The sequence below is a fragment of the Pristiophorus japonicus genome, chromosome 7 (genome assembly GCF_044704955.1).
Source record: "Pristiophorus japonicus isolate sPriJap1 chromosome 7, sPriJap1.hap1, whole genome shotgun sequence".
Taxonomy (NCBI): Eukaryota; Metazoa; Chordata; class Chondrichthyes; family Pristiophoridae; genus Pristiophorus; species Pristiophorus japonicus.
This window is the reverse complement of record NC_091983.1, coordinates 62216958-62238675: the sequence shown is the minus strand read 5'-3', so window position 1 is coordinate 62238675 and position 21718 is coordinate 62216958. Positions and strand designations below refer to the sequence as shown.

The 21718-nt window shown below is 42.0% G+C and overlaps 1 protein-coding gene across 7 annotated transcripts in view; it reads left to right on the top strand.

The window, feature by feature from the left end:
* The window catches only part of LOC139267144 (rho-associated protein kinase 2-like), a 289307-nt gene that overhangs the window by 73125 nt on the left and 194464 nt on the right, over positions 1–21718 (top strand). The window contains exon 1 of one of the 7 annotated variants that reach the window (XM_070885000.1): positions 603–621. The exons of the other annotated variants lie outside the window; for them this stretch is intronic. The gene's annotated coding sequence lies outside the window, so the exon portion shown is untranslated. Of the gene's footprint in view, positions 1–602; positions 622–21718 lie in introns of those variants that run through there. 7 annotated transcript variants of the gene reach the window in all.

Below are 21718 nucleotides of genomic sequence, written 5' to 3'. Positions count from 1 at the left end.
TTCAGTGCGAGACAATTCCCCAACAACCCTTTCTCAACTCACTCAGCAACCCTTGGGTGAAGTACCAAAGTGGTCCTGGTGACTTTGGTGCATTACACCGCAGCAGTGCCTTAAGGGCTAAAGATCTTGTGGGGGCGGGTTGGGGGAAGAACTACAAATAATGAGCCATAACCTTGATTTACTGTCGATCTCTAAGTTAACTACTTTTTTAAAAAAAGTCATACGTTTTAAAATCAATATTCACTATCTTTATACAAATTGTGTCCTGCTAACTCACCCATTATACTATGCAGGAAGTTAATCAATTTTTCTGTCCCTAAGCCTAAGTTTTAACATTTGTAAGTTGACCACATGTCAAAATGTGGCATCTCTATGATCATTAAATTTCCATAATCCCCTACCAGTTCGGAACTTAAGGTAATGCAAAGCTATATATTCCAATGCTTGTTTCTTCGCACACTCTGTTTCATAACAAAGACAAATTAACAGCATTTACCATTTTTTGTAATTTTCTGCTTTTATTGCAGTGAGCGCTATGATGGACATTGGATTTCGATAACTGAATAATGTAACTTGATTCTAAATAATATTGTTCCACGTGATTTGAGAAGCACAATTTATGTGAGTTAGGATTTATATTACCGGATGTTACAGGGAATATGTCTTCTATTTTACATCTGTAGACTTTACAAAGCTGTGACAGATATCCAAGCGAAGTGTTTCTTTTATAATTTATCAGTATTCCACAACCGTCCCAGATTTGTTGCTGGAACTCTGGATAGCCTATATAGTTTGCACAGCAAAGCTGTGTACTTTGTTCCACAGTGAGTATTACAGTGAACAGTTCCTGTGATTGAATTGAGATAAGATGTGACATTGTAGTTGGTGCATGTTATTGCTGATTAAGAATGGGATGTGCTGCAATGAAGGGATTCAAATGTCTTAAATAATGAAAATGAAGCTTGGACTGTCTGAAGCAGCTACTTGAACTTGAGAAATTAGATTACAGTATTGAACTCGCTGTTTAATCTGTTTTTTCTTCTAATTTATACAGTTGCATTTGTTTTGAATAGTTTTCTGTTTTGAGCAGCCTTTTGAGCAGTGATAGCTAACATTGGACTTGTGTTCTTGATGTATATAATAGATCCATAAATGGCAATTGATGCCTCCTTGTCTCACAAAATTACCCTTCAGAAGTAGTTCTGAAAAGGAATTTGATAGTTGCTTATCAAAAGAGAAATATTGAGGTTTACGTAGTATTACATAGCCCATTTCTGTGCTGTAAATACCATTTGGCCCAACAGGTCCATGCCAGTGTTTCTGCTCCACATAAGCCTCACTCCCACCCGTCGTCTTCTAATTCCATCAACACATCCTTCTAATTATTTCTCTATCATGTACTTATTTAGCTTCCCCTTAAATGCATCTATGCTATTCGCTTCAACTACTCCTTGTGGTAGTGAGTTTCACATTCTCACCACTCTCTGGGTAAAGAAGTTTCTCCTGAATTCCCCATTGGATTTATTAGTGACTATCTTACATTTATGGCCCCTACTAATGGTCTCCCCCACAAGTGAAAACATTTTCTCTACGACTATCCTATCAAACCCTTCCATTATCTTGAAGACCTCTATCAGGTTACCTGTCCGCTTGCTCTTTTCTAGGGAAAAGAGCCCCGGCCTATTCAATCTTTTTTGATGGGAATAACCTCTTGGTTCTGGAGAGTGAGTAGGTGAGTGGAATTAGACTAAGGGGCTCATCTGGAGGAAAGCATCAATGCACACCTGATGTTCCAAATGGCCTATTTCTGTGCTTGAGCTATCTATGATTCTATAATAAAAGGTAAAATGGCTTGTGAGATACTGAAGCACACAATCCAGGGAAGTCTTGGGTACTCTAAAAGAATCAAATCTAAATTTATGGCACCAAGGGATGTAACTGTGTTCAGGTGTTAATTTTGTATGGAGGTATGTCCAAACAAGGTATTTGGATGAGCATAAAAATATGTAGCTATAACTAATTGCTGTTGAAGAGGATTGCTAATAATTTATGTGGGAGATTTTATGCCCCTTTTGTACCAACAAGTATGTCTCAGGATTTGACTTCAGGAATATTTATGCAATATGTGATAAAATTTACAGTATGTATAAACATGTTTTAAATTCCTTTGGTGAGTAATTGCTTTGTTAATCATTTTGGTATTGATGCCTAACATAAACACATTGCCCTATTTTGTGAAATTCAGGCATTTTTTTCTCATTTTCTCCCTTTCAGTTCTTTTCCATCTAATAATATCCTCCCCCTCCAGACTTGGTGGTTTGACTGCATTTCTCGATATATGCTATTCAACCTATTCTGTGATTAATAGTGCATGGATTTCCCAAACTTGATTCTTCCCCCTGCCTTTTGCTGATTCTTTCCAGTTCTAAGGTTTACTTCAGTTTGGTGCTTCATCTTAGAAATGTCTGTCTGTGAACTTGTACAATTAAGCCAGGTAAGTTTGAAAGTTGTAGCACTTGAAACTCTGTCTTAAATAATTAACTAGAAGCTTCTAACTATTTGTTGAAAGTGTTGCATGATAGGAAGGGACAATCGATAATGACTACTCATCTTGGGGGTGAGTTTGATACATCTGTGGGGGAGTAGCATTATACAAATGATGCCAATTTTGTTTTTTGTCTTCAATCTTAAATTGGTAACAGTGTCTTGCTTTTCTTAACTTACCTGCACTAAAAAAAAATCAACAAAAAAAGGCATTGTGCCGAAAATTCTGGCCCCGCCGGGTCCGTACGAAGTGAGCTTCGTACCCGACGAAGCCTCGCAAAAGCCGGTTTTTGGGGGGTGATGCGCATGAATCGGGACCGAAGCCGTTTCGGTTTTTGGGTTTTTCCGGATTTTGGAGAAGAAATCCGACATCCCGAATCTAGCAACCTTATGGACGATTTTCGTGTATTTCTGGATTTCGGAGAAAATCAGACGTCCCAAATCTGGCAACCTCAGGGCTGAGACCGGGCCATTTTTCATATTTTTCCGGATTTATATATGAAAAGGTACGTACTTAAAATTTACTTAAAATATGAAAAGGAATGTGGTCAAAACATGAAATAGAATTAATAAAGGTTTTTATTCGGTAAACGGTACAAGTATGAAACAGAATACATGTACCCTGTAATGTATAAAGAATAATATTCTTCCTGTGATCCACTTCCTAAGTAAGCTACTCAGAAATCGGTGCAGGTTATAATTGACTGGAGGTTGTGCTTGAGGGAGAGCTAGGAGTGGAGAGCTCAGCTATGATGTCTGGGGCTGAAGATAGGCCAGCAATAGGATTTTCGAGTGTGAAAATTGCTGGTTTAGTTGTAGGCTGTTGGTCTTGGGCACTCTGCTGCAACTAATGTTAATTGTTGAAGTAATTTGGGCTTTTGTTTGATTTAATTTTTCCTGAATTTTATACACCTGCATTATTTCCTCTTCACTTATGAAGTTTTGTTGCTCAAGAGCGTTAATTAATTCATGAGCAAAATTGATAGCTTTGTCAATGGACCCTTTTTTTCCGTTTGATTATCAACATCATCATTGTCATCCTCACTGCTTTCATCCTTTTCCTATGGGCGCAAAACCATGCCCACAATTTCTTCATCTGTTACTGTATGCACAACAGGAGCATCATTGTCGATTTCCATGACTTCTGTGACATTGTCTTCATTCAATTCGAGCGCAGCTTCACAAGTCAGCGCTTTTGTGTATTCTAAAAGTTCAGAAATCATTTTCTTCTCTCTGGATACATGAAATCCTTCAAAGTTATCAACAGCTTCATCTTCACTAAACACAGTTGCTGGCCAGAGGTTATGCCAAGCATTGGCCAAGGTATCTCTCGTTACTTCATTCCATGCATCCGCAGCTACGCATATGGCATTCTTCACAGAAAAACCTTTTGAGAACACTGTTATCCCCATGCCTCTGTTCACAGCATTAAGCAAACACCTCATGAATTTGTTTTTGCAGAGACACTTCATTGATCTCAAAATTCTTTGGTCCATTGGCTGTACCAGTGATGTTACATTGGGAGGTAAATAGATTCCATGGACATTATATCAGGAATGTTAATACGGATTCTTTTTCCCTCAATCTGTTTCAGCGAATACACTGACACGAACACCAAAGCAGCTTATAACAAAGCAGTCTTTATTATTTGTTTCACCGGCCGGGACTTATCAGAACAAAGGAACGCTCTCCCTTCAGAGTGCGCTCACTTCCCTCGGACAAGCCCCGTTACAATGTCGGGGCGCAACGGTTATACACTTTCGGTACGTAATACAATTGAGGGACATTCAGTTCACCCTATCCTCCTTCCCTTTGTCCACTCATGAGCCGATACCTGGCCTTCCTTGCCCAATTAGATACGGGCAAGTGGTTATAGCAACTGTTTTGCACAAAGAGCTTTTTACCCATTGCTTGTAAATGTTACAATTTTACTGGCGTGACTAGTAACCAAGACCTTGAGCAAGTCTGCTATTTGTGCTGATGTTGTAACATTTGCAGTCTGACATTCTTTTAGTTATCCTTCCGTGATTCCTTTGTTCACTTCGGTCTCGATTGCTATACATTTTTACACATTCTCATCCCCCCCCTTTTATCATTCCATGATAACCCTGGTGACTATTCCAGGAGTATCGCATTCAGCCATTCGCACTCTATTTCCTGATCCTCCTTGTCGAGTAGGTCTTTAGTTTGCTGGATCATAACCCGGGAGCCCATGGCCACAAGAGGGTTTGCTAACCTTGCCACCATGACTTTACAACAAAGGTTAAAGCAACCAATAATCAAGCAACAGGTAATTATTACTACGGTGAGAATAATTGCTCCATGCATTAGATACGATCCCCAGGATCCACCTAATAGCCAATCAAACCAGCTAGATCCTCCTGCTGGCGTGGATAACTTCTTTACCTCCCTTCTTATGTGATCAGCGAGATTGGTTATGTTTTCTGAACTATCGGGGATGTAAGGATCTGAATGTTGCACTATCAGGGCACACGTTCCCCCTTTCTCAGCTAACAGATAATCGAGGGCCATTCGGTTTTGTAATGCCATGGTCCGTATCGCTACCATTTCGGCCGTGATGTCCTCCAGAGCTTCAGCAGTATAGTTAGCTATCTGTTCCAATACCCTCTCTAGGTTCTGTACTTCATCCATGGTGCGTCCTATCCCGAATGGGAACATCATGACCCCAAAGAACCTCTCGACGGGGGTGAGGGCTCGCCTGTGTCAGCTGGAGGCATATGCTTCTGCCAGGGTACGTGTTTGCCGCACAAATGGCACCACATGTCCCAAATAGCAGGACCCTGTCCATCGCCTAGGTAACCAGGGATATGCCCTATGCCCGCACACAAAATACGTGCCGTTATACGCTGCCTTTTTATATATTGTGTAGGGGTCCCAAGATTGGGCCCACAGACCTCCACCTGTTTTATTCGGAAGGTGAGAGAGGATAGTGACTAGTGCACCTGTTGTGATGTTGAGGTTGTGTGGGCAATCGCTGTACCCTATGATATGTCCCTTTCTGCTGGTGTCATTTCGGGTTAAACATATGGTCCCGGTTGGCCTCCCGATCCCCGAGGTATTGGTCAGGACTAAGAATAGGGGTTCCTTTTTATGGTCATAGGGTGGTTGGTACCATCCCTGGAACGTTTGACTAATGGGGTAGCCAGCACTCTCTCACTCAGTGACGTCCCCATGGTTGTCCACACGGTAACGGTATGATGCTTATCCTGCCCTCCGTGATCCCTCTCTTAACCCGCCTTTCATCTTTCGTATTTGCATTGGCTCCCCTCCTTTCATGCTAGTCTGGCTCAGAAGCCACTTGACAGTTTCAGTTAGGGTGAGTGGAACGGGGCGCAAAGGAATTCCCCCTTTGGAATGTATAGGGATATGTGAGCACACCCAGCAACTAGAAAAGTTCCCATTTCGCGCATAAACATAAGACATATACAAAAAGGTGTTTATATGGAGCTCTCGCTTCAGTCTCGCTTCCCACGTGTCGCACTTGACGTACACCAGCGCTACTATACAGACTGGCACACAGACACAGTTTCATCTCATCGCTCTAGGTTAACAATTACTCGAGAACAAAATGTTTCTTGTAACGTCTCTATGGACAAGGATAAATAGTCCGAATATTTTGCTGATTCAAAGAGTTCGGTTTTCTCGCCTTTCTTCTCAGGTCACCGTCGGTGTAGCTGGTTGTCTATCACTACGGGCAGGGGTTCAAACTGTTCTCCTCGGGACCCACTCGGTTAGTCGGGACTCTCCTAGGAATGACCTTATTCAGCTATGGAGAAGAGGAAGTCTGGAACAGAAACAGGGGTTAGGACAACCAGTAAAATAGGTTCGTTATGGGGTGACAAGTTTACAGTGGTGGAGGTGAACCCAGGCGCTTCTCCCCTCAACCTTAGCTGCAGTGGAGGTGGTAAGCAACACCTGAAAAGGCCCCTCCCATCGTGGCTCTAATCCCTTTCGAATCCATTTCTTAATCAGGACATACTTCCCTGGTGCCACGAGGGACAATTCGGGCGAAACTGGGAGGTCGAGGTGAGCATCTCGAACCTGGTTGTGGGCTATTCGCAGAGCCTGAGTCAGGGAAAGAACATAGGTGGTAATTTCCTCAGTCATGTGGTGGAATTGGACAGTCGAGGGGACATTCTGATTCCATGGGGTCCTAAGGGGCCGACCATAAATGACCTCTGCGGGGGTCAGTCTAGCCTTGCCGGTGGGAGTAGTTTGGATCTGGAATAGGGCTATGGGAAGGAGTTTGAGCCATTGAGTCCAGTTGATGCTACCAGTTTTGCAAGCTTGGTTTTAAGAGTTTGATTAGCACGTTCAACTAATCCCGCAGCTTGGGGTCGGTAGGCACAATGCAGCTGCTGATTAATGCGCATCTGGGAACAGAATTCTTTGTTAACTTGGCCAATAAAGTGAGGGCCATTATCGGAACTCAGTCGAGCTGGGATACCATATCTAGGAACGATTTCCCTCATTAACACCATAACAACAGTTTGAACCTTATTGTCTAGGGTAGGGTAAGCTTCGATCCATTTGCTAAACACATCCACTATTACAAACACATTTGTAACACTGAACTCTTTGCAACTCAATGTAGTCCAATTGCAAGGTCTCAAAGGGACCTTCTGGTAGGGGCGTCTTACCCCAATCACAGGGGACTCCCTTCCCTGGATTATGCTGTTGGCAAACAAGGCAGTGACTACTGATGTTCTGGGCCAGCGCCTGGAGTCTAGGGTGCCACCAAGTGGCCAAAAGCGTATCACTTGTTGTCCTTGCTCCACAATGAGTAGCAAAGTGCATACATTCAATAACCCATAGGGCCAACTCGTCAGACATGCAAGTCTGTTCCGCGGGAGTGGTCCAGCGTTTAGAGACATTGTCATAAGTATATCCATAATCTTTCCACAACAGTTTATCTTTTTCAGGAGCGTCCTCCTGTGCTTTAATGACATCTTGGATGGTTGGCATTGGTTTTTCCGAGGCTAACTTATCCTTTGCAGGATTTTAGTCTGACTCATCTTTTATCCATGCATGTCGAGGTCACTCCGTGAAATCGGAGGTCAGGGTTAGGTTGGGTTTGTGGATTCCCCACCGTGGGGTACATTGGCTCTTTTGCCACAGGTGATGGTGCTATGGCTGTGCACTGTACTATCTGTCTCTGTCTGGTCCCGTTTTTAAAAAAAAAAAAATCTCTTTCAGCTTATTTATCTTAGCCTTTTAACTCTTGAATTTGTTTTGTTTGAGGGTATCTATTTCTTTATTGTATCAGGCAAGTATTATTACATAAGCTAGTTCTATTTTATTCTGACTATCCCACCATTTCCTTTATCCGTCAAGTGAGTCTTTATTCTATTAAGAAATCCAAATTAATAATGTTCAGTATAAAACGGCTGTCAATGGAAAGGGTTAACTCCTTTACAAGTTTGTAAGAAGAGCTGATGTCATTACGTGACTTCACGTAATCATTTTTTTTAAGTCTTTGTGCCTTCAAAACTTGCTTAGAAATTAGGAATCCGTTAAACAGCAGAAATCATTAGTAAAGTCGTCATAATAAAAGTCTTCTCATCAGGAAAGGCAGCATTTTAGATTAAACTCCAATTTTTTTTTAAACTTCTAATTCAAGTACTTGCCAAAGATTTTTTTAAAAATTGATTTAAAACGAGACCACACATTTTTAATAGCTATTTGTTTACTGAAATTCAATTTCGTCATCAGCCTCGGTCAATGCAAGGCCAACCATTTGACGATGTAGTCTATCAATACCTTTCTCCGAGGTCCCAGTAGAACTCTTAGTATGTTTCTCGTGCGCGCACTCTTTTTTTTTAAAGACGTCTACGGTTTTAACATGTCCTCCTTCTGTCAATGAGAGTCCTAATTTAGTGGTGTTTTCCTGCCAACTTGACAGAAGTGATGCATCTTTTCAAACTGCAGTGGAACTTTCTCATAATTTAAAATCATTATCAATGTAGAGTGTCTTTTACCTCTTCCAAAATTTTTTCAATTAAGCCAATATCTTTTTCACAGCAAATATCAGCTAGTATTTAGTAAGTTATGTCCTTTTCCATCTCAGAAAACTTTTTTTTCCCTTTCAGCATCTATTTAGTACGTAACGTTTTTTTTAAGATCTCCTTTCTTCAAATTAGGTTTTGTATTTGTTTTCTTTCAAGGTTGCGTCTTTTTTTTTACGTCTTTTCCATAACTAGAGGAAAGTCTGGCACGTAGGCTGAGAGGGCTGCTTTTCGTTATCTCAATTGTTCCAGTTTCAAGGTCGTTACCATGTCTCTTCGAAACTGCTAAAGCTTGCTGTTTTTAACATTTTTCAAAAGTCCCTTTTACACCTTTGCAGATAGCTTGCCACTTGCCCAGGAGTTTGACCTGATCCCTGAAGGTATTTCTAGATTGTTTCCAAACTTTTTAGTTTTATATCTCCTATTTTCTTTTAGAGATCAGATTTAATATAATAATTTTTTTTTTAATCCACCTCAATATTTTGCTGTGCCTTCTCTTAATATCTCAAAATCCCAATTCAAACGTTGTAATTTCAATCTTTATTTAAAACTTTTTTTTGAGTTTAGAAGCTTTTTAAAAGGCATTCTTTATCTCATTCCGAGACTCAATTTATGTCTTTCAACCCAATGTAATCAATCAATGCATGTTTTCTTTCGACAAGTAAGTGAGCGTGTCAAATAAATTCTTTTTTTTCAACCACCGGGACCATGTATTTTTTTATCTTTTACTCAACAAACCTATCCTTTGTGCATTTCCTAGCTCCATAACTTATCATCCGAATATATCCACACCTGCGTTCCTAACTTAAAATGTAATTCAATAAGGTTCATACTCTTAAACTTCCCACATACAGGACAACACTACGAAGGGTTAAAAAAAAACTTTCACTCTGTTTGAAAAAGTGGGTGGAGCTAAAACAAACCACAACTCCCCGGTTTCCCAAACAGGCTTTCATTCTGCAGTCAAAATCACACAAGTACTTCTCATTCAAAACAGACGTTCACAAAAGTCTCTCTTCTTTCCGATTAATTGTTTTGGCCGGCTCTATTTTTGGATCCATGATCTTTCAGGGAATTCAGGTAGTTTTATCGAAATTACCCATCCTCGCGTCGCCCCGCGTAGGATCAGGGACCTAATTAATCCCGATTGTCCCCGCGGTGGAATAAGTTATCTTATCCAGAACATAGGCGGACCAAGTGATATACAAGATCGATGCCGAACCTGGCATAGGTACAATTTTAAATTTACACAGTCCCGCGTCGCCCCGCGGCTTAATTTGACCTAATTCCCTGTCCTCCGCGTCGCCGCACGGTTTTTCTATTCTTCCGTGTCGCCGCGCGGTTCGCGTCGCCGCACGATTTAACCTAGCCCTATCCTCCACGTCGCCGCGCGATTTAACCTAGCCCTATCTAACCTAGCCCTATCCTCCGCATCGCCGCGCGATTTAACCTAGCCCTATCCTCCGCGTCGCCGTGCGATTTAACCTAGCCCTATCTAACCTAGCCCTATCCTCTGCATCGCCACGCGATTTAACCTAGCCCTATCCTCTGCGTCGCTGCGCGATTTAACCTAGCCCTATCTAACCTAGCCCTATCCTCCGCGTCGCCGTGCGATTTCCCTAATTCCCTATCCTCCGCGTCGCCGTGCGATTTAAATCCAATCAGTGCCTAGACGGACCAAGTGATATATAAGGTCGACATCACACCTGACTTGGACACTTATTTCCTAAGTTTAGAAGGTATTCGCCAGATTGACCTGGATCTCGTTCAGACACTACCTGAGAACCAGCGAGTGGCCAAACTTTCCTCAGTGTTTTGGAACTGAAGGAAACTGAAGTGGTATTTTAAAGAGTACTCACTCCAGTGACCACTTTCCTCCTGTCTCGTCCAAGGCTAGTCTGGCTCTTAATTCGCAAGTTTTCAGCAGCCGTCTGTTGAGATCCCACTTCTGACACCAAATGTTAATACGGATTCTTTTTCCCTCAATCTGTTTCAGCGAATACACTGACACGAACACCAAAGCAGCTTATAACAAAGCAGTCTTTATTATTTGTTTCACCAACCGGGACTTATCAGAACAAAGGAACGCTCTCCCTTCAGAGTGCGCTCACTTCCCTCGGACAAGCCCCGTTACAATGTCGGGGCGCAACGGTTATACACTTTCGGTACGTAATACAATTGAGGGACATTCAGTTCACCCTATCCTTTGTGATCCCTCTTTCCCTTTGTCCACCCATGAGCCGATACCTGGCCTTCCTTACCCAATTAGATACGGGCAAGTGGTTATAGCAACTGTTTTGCACAAAGAGCTTTTTACCCATTGCTTGTAAATGTTACAATTTTACTGGCGTGACTAGTAACCAAGACCTTGAGCAAGTCTGCTATTTGTGCTGATGTTGTAACATTTGCAGTCTGACATTCTTTTAGTTATCCTTCCATGATTCCTTTGTTCACTTCACTGTCTCTATTGCTATACATTTTTACACATTCTCAGGATGTGCTGAGCAATTGTCTCGCAGCAAGAATATTTTACAATTTTTTTTCAAGGCCATCTGTCTTACAATGAGCACGTGCCTGGGGAACTAAATGCTTTTCAAACCAGTTCAGAAAAATTAACCTGCTTACCCATGCTCTCTTATTAGCATAATACTGCACTGGGAATACTCTCATGTCCTTGAAACATCTTGGATGCTAGCTTTTCCTGATGACCATAAGCTTACATTTGTGTCTCCGAGTCGCATTTGCACTAGCATGCGCAGTCAATCTATCTTTGTCGTCTTTTACACCTGCTGGCTGCGATTCTTCTGTTGCTAAAGTATTTCTCTGTAGGTAACGCCAAAACAGTACTGTTTCATCGGCATTATAGACTTGCTCAGCCGAAAGGTTTTCATCAACTATTAGTTTAACAAACTCATCTATATAACTTCCAGCTGCCTCATGATCTGCTGAGGCTTTTTCACCACACACTTTCAATTGCCTGATGCCATGACGTGTTTAAATTTGGCTAGCCAACCTGAAGAGAAGGAGTTTCAATCTCCAGTTCTGCATAGAATATCTTGGCTTGTTGCATCACAGTTGGGCCAGACAAAGGAACCTTTACACTTCTCCTTTGTCGTCTCCACTCCATCATTACTCGATCCAACTCATCACATTTAGGCTAATGCATAGTATTTCTCTCAATCATTTATTTCTTGACGTCACTTTCTGCATAAAACTTTGTGATCTGTTTTTTCTGATTTTTTTTTAATATCATAAATGGTGGAGATTCCAACTCCGTCTTCTCACTGAAGCACCTCTATCTAATCTCTGGAGTTACTCTACTTTCTTGGCAATTGATGAATTATGCTTCCTCCTTTGCACTACCTGTATTACCCATTGGGATATCTGTTGGCTTTTATGACATGGTTGCAATGGCAAACAACACAAATTCATAATATCTTTTAAATAGGAAAAAAACATCACAGCAATTGAGTCAGGTCGGGTGGGGCCTGGTTGACTGGAGTACGTGGGTCAGGTGAGGTCGGCTCTGGTCACACGTGGGTTAGGTTGGGTTGCATGTGGGCTGGGGTCCAGGGTCATTCCGAAAGGCTCTGACCGATCACAGGTCTGTAATGCACAGGTTTGGGTATTTCCAGATTTTGGAATGTCAGAAAGCCGGGTGGGTGGGGGCAGGGAGGAGAATTCCCACCGAAGAACTGTTCGGACCATCCGGCCCCACCAAAGAGGTTGTCGGGCGGGCCCCGCCAAGGAGGTAGTCATCGGACGGGCGGGCCCTACCAAGGAGATTGTCGGGCTGGTGGGCCCCGCCGAGGTTGTTGTCTGGCCGGCCCCATCAAGGATGTCGCCGTCGGTTGGTGCCCCGCCAAGGAGGTCGTCGGGCTGGCCAGCCCCGCTGAGGAGCTGTTCGGGTGGCCCGGCGAGGAGGCCGCCCGAGGTAAGGGCGGCGAGGCGAGGCCCCGAGGTCGGCAGGGTTGTCCGGTCAGGATTCCGGAACATTTTATGGATTCCGGATTACCCTGCCACGGATCATTGCGGAACTCCGGAGTTAGGACGCTGCACCTGTATTTGTTTAATGTCTCTGACATTTCCTTACTGCCCATAATAATTTCTCCTATCTTTGCCTCTAATGGGCCCATGTTCACTTTCCCTAATCTCTTTCTATTTACATACCTATAGAAATGTTTTCATGTTTCTTGCTAATTTACTCTCATTCTTTTTTCTCTATCAATTTTTTGGTCCTCCTTTGCTGAATTCAAAAATCCTCCCAATCCTCAGGCTTACTATTTTTGGCAATATTATAAGCCTCTTCCTTTGATCTAATACTATCTTTAACTTCTCTTGTTAGCCATAGTTGTACCACTTTTCCTGTGTGGTTTTTATGGCTCAAAGGAATGTATATTTGTTGTAAATTATGTATTCTTTAAATGCTGGCCATTGCTTGTCTACTATAATATCTTTTAATATAATTTCTCAATCTACCTTAACCAACTCACCCCTCATACCAACGTAGTTTGCTTTGTTTAGATTTAAGACCCTAGTTTTGGACTTAACTAAATTACTTTCAAACTCAAAATAAATTCTATCATATTATGGTCATTCTTCCCTTAAGGCCCCTATACTACAAGGTTATCAATTGACCCTTTCTCATTGCATAATACTAGATCTAAAATAGCCTGTTCCCTAATTGATTCCTCAACATACTGATCGAGAAAACTATTTTGGATACATTCCATGAACTTGTCCTCCACACTATTACTGCAAATTTGGTTTGCCCGGTCTATATGTAAATTAAAGTCGCCCATGATTACTGTATTACCCTTGTTACATGCGTCTCTAATTTCCTGATTTATACTCTGCCCTACATTAGAATTACTGTTTGGGGACCTATAAACAATTCCCACCAATCTTTTCTGCCCCTTACTGTTTCTTAGCTCCACCCAAACTGATTCTACTTCTTGATTTTTAGAGCCAAGATCCTTTCTCTCTGCTATCTTTATCCATCCTTTATTATCAGGGCTACCCCTCCTCCTTTTCCATTTTGTCTATCTCTTCTAAAAGTTAAGTATCCTGGAATCTCCATCATGTCTATCAGATCAAACCTATTAATTTCTATCTGAGCTATTAATTCATCTATTTTGTTGCGAATGCTTCACGCATTCCAATATAGTGCCTTTAGCGGCGACTTTTTTCTACTTTTCCCTGATGTCACCTTAGTCACTGATTCCTTATTACCTTTATTACTTTATCTGTCTCTTCCTGACCCACTCTGATTTTTTTACCCAAAACTCTGCTCTGCTCTACAGCCTTGACATTTCTCTTGCTGCTTTTAAATTTACATGTTCCTGAATTCTTCCACCCCACCCCCCCCACCCCGTTTCATTAGTTTAAAGCTCTGTCCAATGCCCTAGTTATTCGATTCGCCAGGACACTGGTCACAGCCCATTTAAGTGGAGCTTGTCCCAATGGAACAGCTCCCTCTTTACCCCATGAAGCGAAACCCCTGCCTCCCACACCACTCTTTCAGCCATGCATTTAATCTTCTAATATACTTATCCCTATGCCAATTGGCGCATGGCTCAGGTAACAGTCCAGAGATTATTACCTTTTGAGATTCTGCTTATTAATTTGGAACTTAACTCCTCAAACTCTCTCAACTGGATCCTCCCCTTCCCACTCCCAATTTCTCCTCCAGCCGCGAGGAGTTGTCTTTAACCCTGGCACCGGGCAGCCAACACAACCGTCTGAGCTCCCGATCGTGGCTGCAGAGAACAGTATCTCTCCCTCTGACAATACTGTCTCCTACCACAACAACATTCCATTTCACTTCCCTACTTGAATGGCCTCCTGCGCCATGATCAGCTTGCTCATGCATCCTGTAGGCTTTTCTCTTATCCACACAGGCAGCAGGAACCTCATACCTGTTGGATAATGACGAAGGCCAAGGCTCCTTCAGCACTGCACCTGGGTCCCCTCACCTGCCTGAGTTGCAGTCACACCCTCCTGTCCCTGACCACTAACCAGACCTGTACCAGTAAGGGGTGTGGCAGCTTGTTGGATCAAAGTGTCCAGATAACTCTTCCCCCTGCCTGATGCCCTGCAATGACTGCACCTCTGACTCCAGCTCAACAATTCTGAGCTGAAGTTCAAGATGCAGGTACTTAGTAAAATGTGGTTGTCAGGGATTACAATGCTCTCCACAAACTCCCACATGCTGCACACCTCATGCACTGCCATCCCGATATGACCTTGTTTTATTTAATTAAAGCTGTATTTAAGTAACTTAGTTTACAGTTTAGTTTATTGACTACTTACTTGATCTAGATTAAGTTATGGGTAATGAAATAAAAATATCTATCTGTAACACACAGCACTACAAGTTGTGTAGGCAAAAAGCAGCAACTCTTTTCCCCCCCTTCTCTTTACAAATTTCCAAATAAAATACTGTTTAAGTGCACTCCATGTAATCCCGCTCTGTGCAGACCACTCTTCTCTAAGGTAACAACTATAACTTATCCAGTCTATCCACGTAACTGAAGTCCCTCATCCCTGGAACCATTCTTGATAATCTTTTCTGCACCCTCTCTAAAACCTTCACATCCTTCCTAAAGTGTGGTGCCCAGAATTGGACACACTATTCCAGTTGAGGCCAAATCAGTATTTTATTAGGTTCATCATAAGTTCCTTGCTTTTTTACTCTGCCTCTATTTATGAAGCCCAGTATCCCGTATTCTTTTTTAACGCCTTTTTCAACCTGCCCTGCTACCTTCAATGATTTGTGCACATATATCCCTAGATCTCTCTCCATCTCTTTTAGAATTGTACCTTTTAGTTTATATTGCCTCTTCTCATTCCTTCTGCCAAAATGTATCACGTCTCACTTTTCTGCGTTAAATTTCATCTGCCATATGTCCGCCTATTCCACCAGCGTGTCTATATCCTCCTTGAAATCTTATCTCTATCCTCCTCACTGTTCACTATACTTCCAAATTTTGCAGGAAAACTATACCGCGGAGTGAAAAATCACAGGATTTGTTGTTGCCGCGTTTATATCCCCTATCCACTAGGAACAGGAGTAGACCATTCAACCCCTCCATCATTCACTTAGATCATGGCTGATCTGCACCTCGAGAATACAAGTCAAGTTTATACAACCTGTCCTCATAATTTTATCCCCTAAGCCCCAGTACCATTCTGGTGAATCTGCGCTGCACGCCCCCTCCCAAGGCCAATATATAATTTATGAAGTGCAGTACTCCGAATGGGGTCTGACCAAGGCTCTACAACCAATCCAGAACTGGTTCCCCTTTGTATTCCAGCCCCCTTGAGATAAAGGTCAACATTCCATTAGCCTTTTTGATTGCTTTTTGTACCTGTACTGGCTTTTAATGATTTGTGTACCTGGAATCCCAAATCTCTTTGGTCCTCTACAGTTTCTAGTTTCTCGCCATTTAGAAAATACTCCGATTTATCTTTCTTGGGTCCAAAGTGGATGACCTCACACTTGTCCACATTGAACTCCATTTACTGTAGTTTTGTCCACTCGCCTAATCTATTTGTCCCTTTGCAACTTCCTGCTTCTATCTACTACGTACTGTCCCTCCTAACTTAGTGTCATCTACAAACTTGTACAAGCAATTCTGTTCCTTCATCCAAATAATTATTAAATATGGTGAAAAGTTACGGCCCAGAACCGAACCCTGGGGAACACTGCTTGTCACATCCCACCAATTCGAGTACCTGCCCTTTATCCCCAATCTCTGTCTCCTACCTCCCAATCAATTTCCAACCCAAGTCAAAGGGCTACCTCCATTCCCATGCACCGTTATTTTTGATAATTTCTTGTGTGGAATCGTATCAAATTCCTTCTGGATTACATCAATAAACAGTCCCTTAATCTACCTGGTTATTTTTTTAGGCGATCACTAATCAACTAGATGAAGTCCATTATAGTACATTAGTACATTATAGTAAAGCCAAATTGTACTAAAAATCCAATTCAAGTAAAATTAGAACTAACTTAATGGCATTTGTTATTTTCAATGACGTGTACCATTTTCAAATATAAATGTAGTATAAAGGAAACAGTCAAGTTAAGTAACTTTTCAAGATTTATCTACTGAGTGGGATACAAAATGAAAATATACCCAGTAATTGCATCTAGTTCCTGCACATGGCTGGTGATCATAGAATGGTTACAGCATGCAAGAATGCCATTTGGCCCGTCAGCTAGTTCCATTCCCCTGCCTTTTTCCCGTAGCCCTACAAGTTCTTCTCCTTCAGGTACTTGGCCAACTCCCTTTTGAAAGATAAAATTGAGTCTGCCTCCACCACCCTTTCAGGCAGTGCATTCCAGATCTTAACCACTCGCTGAGTAAAAATGTGTTTTCGTGTGTCATGTTTGGTTCTTTTGCCAATCACCTTAAATCTGTGTCCTCTGATCCTCAACCCTTCTGCCAGTGGGAACAGTTTCTCTCTAACTACTGTGTCCAGACCCCTTGTGATTTTTAACACCTCTATCAAATCTCCTCTCATTCTTCTCTGGTCCAAGGAGAACAACCCCAGCTTCTCCAGTCTATCCATGTTACTGAAGTTCCTATTCCTGGAATCATTCTTGTAAGTCATTTCTGCACTCTCTCTAAGGCCTTTACATCCTTCCTAAAGTGTGGTGCCCAGAATTGGACACAATACTCCAGTTGGGGCCGAACCAGTGTTTTATATAGGTTCATCATAAATTCCACACTTTTGTACTCTATATCTCTCTTTCTGAAGCCCAGGATCCCATAAGCCTTTTTGATTGCTTTCTCAACCTGCCCTGCCACCTTCAACGATTTGTGCACATATACCCCCAGGTCTCTGTTCGTGCATCCCTTTAGGATTGCACCATTTAGTTTATATGTCCTCTTCTCATTCTTTCGACCAAAATGCATCACTTCACACTTTTCTGCATTAAATTTCATCTGCCACTGCCTGCCCATTTCACTATCCTGTCTATCTCCTCCTCACTGTTCACTATACTTCCAAGTTTTGTGTCATCTGCAAATTTTGAAATTGTGCCCTGTATACCCAAGTCCAAGTCATAAAGGTATTCATGAAGGGTTTTGATAAAATAAATAAAGAGAAACTGTTTCCAGTGGCAGAAAGACCGGTAACCAAAGGACACATATTTAATGTAATTGGCAAAAGAGCCAGAGGCGACACGAAAAAAACATTTTTTACGCAGTGAGTCATTATGATCTAGAATGCGCTATCTGAATAGCTGGTGGAAGCAGATTCAGTAGCAACTTTTAAAAGGGAATTGGATAAGTACTTGAAGGGGAATCATTTACAGGCTATGGGAAAAGAGCAGGAGAGTGGGACTAATTGCATATCTCTTTCAAAGAGCTAGCACAGGCATGATTGGCTGAATGACCCCCTTCTGTGGTATATGATTCTGTGTGTCCAGGCAGACAGCCTCTTCTATCGCGTGGCTCCGTACGTCATACTGTGCGAGAGCCACAAGTATATTTTGAAAAGAATGATTTGATCAGTATTTTAGTCCCATAAACATCCACACCTGCTTAGTCTTAATTATATTAGGTGATCCTTTTTAATGAAAACTTTCAATTTAATTTTGCAAGACAACTGTTCCATCCCTTTTTTTGCAAAGAAAATGTTCTCATTACATTTCAGGTTCTGTTTGAAATGTGGACGTTAAGTGTATGGAGATTGCTTCAGAATACCTGAAAAATTACACTTCACTTCTTTGTTGGTATTGAGAGCAATATGCCATAGGGAAATGGAAATGCAAGGCAATGTGTTTTAATGTAGTGCTGGTATGATTTTTGTGATGTTAATTCATCACTTTAAATTGCTCCACTGCTACTACCTGTAGACCTGTAGCTGACAGTCGTTCACCCAAGTGTAATATAGCTTGCTTAAAATGCCCTCTTGGTACACAAGTTTACAATCATAAAGTCTAGAATAGTTCTGCTGGATGCTTTTAATTCAACTGGATGTAGTACAAAATTTCACACATCTGCCAACAGTTTGCATTTATCTAGCACTCTTATTAATTTTGGACTTACACAGATCTCTACTTTGGTTCAGTGATGTCAGACTGGTTGGCGATTCCCACTTCAAAACAATGGCCCTAGCTGCATTTGAAATACCGCTCCACTGCCACTGGATTTAGATCTCAGCAAGAGACTATCTGAAGCAGCTAATGACTCCAGACAAGCTTCTGCTTAATGGCTGCATACAGTGACATTCACACAAGTCCCAGCCAGAATGGAGATGTTTGGGTAATTCCTCAGTCCATCACAACAACAACTTGTACATATATAGTGCCTTTTAACGTAGTGAAACGTCCCAAGGTGCTTCACAGGAGTATTATAAAAGAAAAACATTTGACACCGAGGCGCATAAGTAGAGATTAGCGCAGGTGACTAATAGCTTGGTCAAAGAGGTAGGTTTTAAGGAGGGTCTTGAAGTAGGAAAGAGAGGCGCAGAGGTTTAGGTAGGATATTCCAGAGCTTGGGGCCTAGGCAACAGAAGGCAGGCCACCAATGGTTGAGCGATTATAATGAGGGATGCTCGAGAGGGCAGAATTAGAGGAGTGCAGACATTTCTTGTGGGTGCGGGGGGTGGTTGTGGGGCTGGAGGAGATGACAGAGATAGGGAGGGGCGAGGCCAAGAAGGGATTTGAAAATAAGGATGAGAATTTTGAAATTGAGGCATTATTTAACCAGAAGTCAATGTAGGTCAGCGAGCACAGGGGTGATGGGTGAGCCAGACTTGGTGCGAATTAGGACACGAGCAGCTGCGTTTTGGATGACCTCTAGTTTACGTAGGGTAGAATGTGGGAGGCCAGTCAGGAATGCGTTGCAATAGTCAACTCTAGAGGTAACCAAGGCAACAAAAAAAAGGTAACGAGGTAAACAAAAAGGGTGGGGCTAACAAATCTAGAGCACCCTGGATGTCAAGGGACATACAGGGTAAGATAAAGAAAGAAAGGGAAGCTTATGACAGATACTGCAAACTCAATACTGCAGAAGCTCTAGGGGAGTACAAGAAGTGCAGGGGTGCAATTAAAAAAGGTATCAGGAAAGCAAAAAGAGAGCATGAAAGAATGTTGGCAAGTAAAATCAGCAAAAACCCAAAGATGTTTTATAAATATATTAAGAGCAAGAAGATAACGAGAGAAAGAGTGGGGCATTTAGAGACCATAAAGGAAATCTGTGTGTGGAGGCAAAAGATGTGGGTATGATTCTTAATGAATACTTTGCATCTGTTTTCACACAAGAGAGGGGCGATGCAGACTTTGCAATGAGGGAGGAGGAGTGTGAAATTATTAGCCGAGTTAAACATCGTGAGAGAGGAAGTATTAAGGGGCTTAGCAGTTTTGAAAGTGGATAAATCTCGAGGCCTGGATGAAATGTATCCCAGGCTGTTAAGAGAAGCAAAAGAGGAAATAGCAGAGGCTCTGATCATCATTTGACAATTCTCTCTGGCTACAGGTGTGTAATCAATTCTCTCTGGCTACAGGTGTGGTGCCAGAGGACTGGAGGACTGCTAATGTTGTACCTTTTGTTTAAAAAGGGAGAAAGGGATAGACAGAGTAATTACAGGCCAGTAAGCCTAACCTTGGTGGTGGGAAAATTATTGGAAAAATTCCTGACGGACAGGCTAAATCTTCATTTGGAAAGACATGGATTAATCAAGGACAGTCAGCATGGGTTTGTTAAGAGAAGATTGTGTCTGACTAACTCAATTGAATTTTTCGAGGAGGTAACGAGGAGGGTCAATGAGGGCAGTGCGTATGATGTACTGTATATGGATTTTAGCAAAGCTTTTGATCAGGTCCCACATGGCAAACTAGTCACGAAAGTAATAGACCAGGACAAAGTGGCAAGTTGGATCCATAATTGGCTCAGAGGCAGGAAGCAAAGGGTAGTAGTTGATGGGTGTTTTTGTGACTGGAAGGCTGAATTTAATGGGGTTTCGCAGGGTTCAGTGCTGGGGCCCTTGCATTTTGTGGTATATATCAATAACTTGGATTTGAATGTTGGGGGTATGATTCAGAAATTTGCAGATGACACTAAAATAGGCTGTGTGGTTGAAAATGAAGAAAAAACTTAATGGCGAACGATACTTAAAGGGTTGACGGTGGATAGGCAATGGCAGACATTTAAAGATCACATGGATGAACTTCAGCAACTGTACATCCCTATCCCTGTCCCTGTCTGGCGTAAAAATAAAATGGGGAAGGTGGTCAACCATGGCTAACAAGGGAAATTAGGGATAGTGTTAAATCCAAGGAAGGGGCAAATAAATTGGCCAGAAAAAGCAGCAAACCTGAGAAATTTAGAATTCAGCAGAGGAGGACAAAGGGTTTTATTAGGAGAGGGGAAATAGAGTATGAGAGTAAGTTTGCAGGAAACATAAAAACTGACTGCAAAAGTTCCTATAGATATGCGAATAGAAAAAGATTAGTGAAGACAAATGTAGGTCCCTTGCAGTCAGAATCAGGTGAATTTATAATGGGGAACAAAGAACTGACAGACCAATTGAACAAATACTTTGGTTCTGTCTTCACTAAGGAAAACACAAATAACCTTCCGGAAATACTAGGGGACCGAGGGTCTAGCGAGAAGGAGGAATTGAAGAAAATCCTTATTAGTCAGGAAATTATGTTGGGGAAATTGATGGGATTGAAGGCCGATAAATCCCCGGAGCCTGATAGTCTGCATCCCAGAGTACTTAAGGAAGTGGCCCTAGAAATAGTGGATGCATTGGTGATCATTTTCCAACAGTCGATAGACTCTGGATCAGTTCCTATGGATTGGAGGGTAGCTAATGTAACCCCACTTTTTAAAAAAGAAGGGAGAGAGAAAACACGGAATTATAGACCGGTTAGCTTGACATCGGCAGTGGGGAAAATGTTGGAATCAATTATTACAAATGTAATAGCAGCGCATTTGGAAAGCAGTGACAGGATCAGTCCAAGACAGCATGGATTTATGAAAGGGAAATCATGCTTGACAAACCTTTTAGAATTTTTTGAGAATATAACTAGTAGAGTGGACAAGGGAGAACAAGTGGATGTGGTGTATTTGGACTTTCAAAAGGCTTTTGACAAGGTCCCACACAAATGAAAGCACATGGTATTG